A 5,299-nucleotide genomic window follows, 5' to 3' on the forward strand; every position below is an offset into this window, starting at 1 on the left:
ACCGGTCACCAGAGCCAACATTTGGGAAGGGGGCAGGAACACCCACCTCAAAAGAGACATGTGAGATAGATCCTGAGTCAGGATGAGAGAAGATAAATTCTGATGCACCAAAAACTGCCAGGCCCCTAGCACCCGGAAAACCACCTGGACACGGCCCATTGCCATAGGAAAAGAAGACAAAAAAAACTAACAACAATGTCTCAACCGGTATCATTGAGGAAGGCAAGTATATGTGCATGTACAAGACATTGAAAAGAGGAAAAAGGAGACTTGTGGTATGTTTTTAGAAAGTGCTCATGGCATCATATATTTGAAATAATAAATTATACAGAACAGTTATATCAGCACTGTGGGCATGAATTGCAAAGACAACCCAAAAAGAACTTGGTGCACTATTGTGCTTGTGACACACAAGGGTGACGGCACAAGTGACAAGTGAGAGAGCAGCGGAAGGCGCAATGTGACAAAGTGAAAAAATATGTATAGAAATATATAGTTCATCAAAGATTATTTACAATAGTTGGTCATGGTTTAGTTAGACATTTTGTGTGAACCATAGTTGAGTATGCGCCACGGATTGCGCTGAATGGTCGACGGCGTTTCAATCCTATTTACTCAGGATCATCTTCAGGACAGGGTTGCCAAGTAAAGGGTGCTATACAAGGGAGGAAAAAGGGGAGAGATCAGGGAGGGATGGGACCAGGGAGGCGGTGCGCATTGAGAAGCAGAGGATGCGCGAGGAGGGCGAAAAATGCCTACTTGAAGGAAGCAGGGGACGAGCGTCAAGGGGCAGCATGGCTTGCCCAATGGGACAGGAACAAACAATAATGTTCCAGCGCGGAAAAGCTGGGAACCATGGGCGGAGCCCAGCGAGGAAGACCGTCTACGTGGTGGAAGGTACCGGTAATCACTGGGGTACCTGAAAGTGAAAAGGGAAAATTACCGCCGAGTTGTGGAGGGAGACTGCGTGTGAGGTGGCGTGGTGGTATAATCAAACTTACCTAACAATGAGGTAAATTGGGAATCAGGAAGGCATACAACAGGGTCGGAGCCCCGATCCACTTTGTGAAGTCTGGCCGGAAATTACGGTCCGTGATAAGAGTCCTAAATAAGGGCGAAACAAGGAGAGGACGAGTTCAATAATTAGAATAGACGAAAGGGGGTAGCACTACACAAGAGTATGATCAGGGCCATGCGTGAGGCTTACTGTAAGGTATTCCGAGGAGTTAAGCGGTATTCAGCAGAATTAATCCGGGGACAGGAATGATACCGGTTGAGACATTGTTGTTAGTTTTTTGCGTACTTACCCAGATCTCAACCTGGTCTATGGGTTATACTCCTGTTGTTTTTTACTACTATAGGAAAAGAAGAGGCAGAAATCAAGAGAACATCCTAGCATGGGAATACCTCAAACCCCCGACCATGCAGGACACAAACCAGGGGAGTGAACATCTAAGTAAAAACCCAGGGATTTTTAGGAACAAAGACCAAAAGGTAACACCAAGAGCTGGAAATGGCGACTCAGGACACAAAAGTGCCAAAAACGCCAGAAAGCCAGAAGGACTGGGATATGGAGATAAGCCTCCAGCAGACCCAAGGACGCCAGAAAAGCCCTTGATTGATCAAAGGTAGAACGATTACAAGAGATACCATCTGGAATGTGACATGGGGAATGAACCGAGACAGCCACATTAGAACCAACACAGGCCTGAGATCCCCCGTATGCACCACGACCAGAAAGAGAAACGAACACACACCGAAACCTGTGTGCAAAGGAGTCACCGAACAACGGCCCCCATGACCAAGAGATGGCGATCCCCCTCCAGAAGGGCCTATCACCCTGACCTGAGGACAAGGCGTGACTCAAAAAACTTTAATGTAGAGACAGCGGGGGAATAAGTGGAATGGTACTGGGACATAGGAGCAGAAGGAGCACCACAGCCATGCCCCAGCCACGTAAGGGCAGGTGAGAAGTACCCTGGCAAGCAGGACCAAAAGACCTCCAAGAACATAAAGAAACCAGGCCGGACCGACCCCACCAGGGTCAGAAGCCAATGATCCTCCGCAGATGACCAAACTACATCCACCAAAGGGGGACCAAACAACCACACCCCAGTGAAATGGAAGTTCAACAACAACCCATTCAGGGCCGTTTTCGCCTACCAAGATCCCAACCACATCTGCGCCGAACCTTCACATAAGACCCAGACGCAGAGGTAGCCGCCTCCAAGGAATCAAAATAAATGGCAGACAAGAGCTGTGCCCGCAGATCCAGCAGTGCCAATATAGGAGAAGTACTACCCCGGGACCATCAACGCAGCCAAGGAATGGAATCCAACAGCAAGGACCGAAAGCATACGTAGAAAAGGTCACATACGAAAAGCAAATTTGGAAATGGAAATAAATACTCGTAACAGCAGTGTCCACCCCACCTTCATCAGAGCATGCAGGCAAAGCAACCTTAGAATTGACCGCCCTCAGGGAAGCCATATGGCAACAATGAATCCACCCACACTGCAGCGGGGAACACAACTTCAAAGAACTGCAAAGGACAGCGTTACACCAAGAAAGACAGAAACCCATGTTCCACAATGTCATTCCATTCAGACTCCAAAACCCAAATCCACCGCACCATCGCATGCAGGTGAGGGACCAGGGATAACCCGACCATTCAGCAGTAGAACCAGGCTCACTGGCCATAAGTGCAGCAGCAAACAGCAACCAGGATCAACTGCCGGAAAGTAGACAAAGAAGGGAGAGGCACAGAAGCATTAGCCACCTCCACAATAAGGGACAACACATACGCCTTGTAAGATTAAAAGCCCGTAGCATGTGGTAATCCCAGGCAGTCTCCCATCCAGGTACTAACCAGGCCTGAGATCGCTGTGTCGGTTTCTTCAGCCATGAACCCTCGCTGATTCGGTTCTGCAGCAGCGCGGCCATGCATGGAGATTCTTCTCGCACAGGGGTGCTGCGTCAGAAAAACAGCTGCAAGAAGAGCGATGCGCCGATTTCTTCAGTTCTTTAGGTTTCTTCCCACTCCCAACAGCAGGAACAACCTCCAGAGGCCCAAAACCGGAACAGGTACCTCCTGGCAGGTCAGAACTCTCAGCAGCAGAGTTCAGGGGAGCTGTGGGTTAAGACTTTGTGTCCCTGAGACTTCAGAACAGGAGGTTCAAAGCAAAGTTCCAGTCTTTGTCCTCTCCTTGGCAGAAACAGCAATTGAAGGGTAACCCCACACAGCACACAGCAAATGGGCAGTACTCCTCCTCACAGCTCTTTAGCTCTTCTCCTTGGCAAAGGTTCCTCTTGAGTCCAGAAGTGATCTAAAGTTCTGGGGTTTTAGGTCTAATACTTTTACTCTGAAATGTCTTTGTTCTCTTTGTGCAAAGGTCTCAGAGCCCAATCAAAACCAGTTCTTTCCTCACTGGTGCAGTATGGCCACAGGAAGTGAAGACAGCATTGTGCAAGGGAGACATGCCCTATTCAGGTGCAAGGAAATCTCCCACTAATCTAAATTCAGCCATGGTCTATTCATCTCAGTTCTGAGTCATACAGGAAGGGCCAGGCACACCTCAACCCTCCCAGTGGCTGTCTCCAGTGAATGCACAGCCCCAGCCCCTTTCACTCCAAAACCAGACAGTCAATACACAAACAGGCAGAGGCACATAGAATGGTGAAACAAGAAAAGGCCTACTTTCTAAAAGTGGCATTTTCAAACACTCAATATAAAAACCATCATTACTAAAAGATGTGTTATTAAATTCTGAGTTCAGAGAGCCTAAACTTTATTTCCTATCTTGTCCTAATGGGAAGTTATACTTTTAAGATGTTACAAAGTATTTCCCATTCTATCCTATGAGGCAGATAGCCTTTCAATAGTTAAAAACGAAATTGGCAGTATTTCACTATAAGGACATGTCACCCCCCCCCCCCCGCATACTCCACAGCACAGACCAACTCATTTGTAGCCAGTCACATCACCAGCTGACACAACTGCACACCCCGTCCGCACTGCGCATCTCCCCCCACCCAATTTCCAAGTTCTGTTTCCCCCTCGGCAGTTCCGACGCCGACCTAATCTGACAGAGAAGATAATCAGGTATTCTAATGGGGACGACATACAAGGTTAGAGGAGAGGGCGGCATGCCAACTTTCGCCTCCGAGTAACCTACCTGTTCAGACACAGCAGACCATATTAACATAAGACGAGACTAACCAGCAGAGGACACCTGGTCTACTGTAAGATGACATACCTAATGGGCTGGACACATGATGACATCGCAAACTCTGTAACTGTAGATGATATTCAAATACTTGCAAATGTTTGTAAAAATGAATAATAGCGGAAGTCTCAAACGGAAACCTGTGCTGTAAAACCCCAATAAAAAAAAAATGAACAAAAAAAAGGACATGTCACATACACCAGTATATGTCCTACCTTTCAAATACACTGTACCCTGCCTATGGGAGTACATTGGGCCTACCATAGGAGTGCCTTACATGTAAGAAAAAAAGGTTATGGCCTGGGAAGTGGGTACACTTGCCAAGTCGACATGGCAGTTAACAAACTGCACACAGACACTGCAGTGGCAGGTCTGAGATACCATTTCAGGGCTACTCATGTGTGTGGCATAATCAGTGCTGCAGGCCCGCTAGTAGCTTTTGATTTATAGGCCCTGGCACACTCAGTGCACTTTACTAGGGGCTTACCGATAAATCAAATATGCCAATCAGTGGGAACCAATTATAACAACAATTTACACAGGGAGCACTTGTACTCTGACACTGATCAGCAGTGGCAAAGTGCCCAAATCATCTAAGCCAGCAAAAACGAAATCCAGCATAGCATCAAAAATACCGGAGTTAGAGGCAAAAAGTCAGGGGAAACCTCACAACCAGGAAGTGGCCACACCCATGCAGCTGCACTGATCCTGAAGCTGTTGGAGAGGCAGGGAGCAGGAGCAAAAGCACAGGAGCTGCACAGCTACCACCTAGCTGATACACAACAACAGAACCATGGACTCACAGGAGAAGGGGAAGGATGCTGGAGAAAGAAAGCACAAACACAAGTTCAGTGAGAGGGAATTGGAGGTCCTTATAGAGGAGGTGGTGAAGGATCACAACCAGCTCTTTGGCAAGAAATCACTGCACGTCCCTGAGGAACAAAAAAGGAGGATTTGGCTGGTGATCCAGCAGAAAATCAATGCAATTGGCGTTACCCATCGCTCAACAGAGGACCTCAAGAAGCGATGGTATGATCTCCGGAAACGTGCCAAGGAGTGGGTGGCTGACCGGC

Source organism: Triturus cristatus, chromosome 2_1 (genome assembly GCF_964204655.1).
Source record: "Triturus cristatus chromosome 2_1, aTriCri1.1, whole genome shotgun sequence".
Lineage (NCBI taxonomy): Eukaryota > Metazoa > Chordata > Amphibia > Caudata > Salamandridae > Triturus > Triturus cristatus.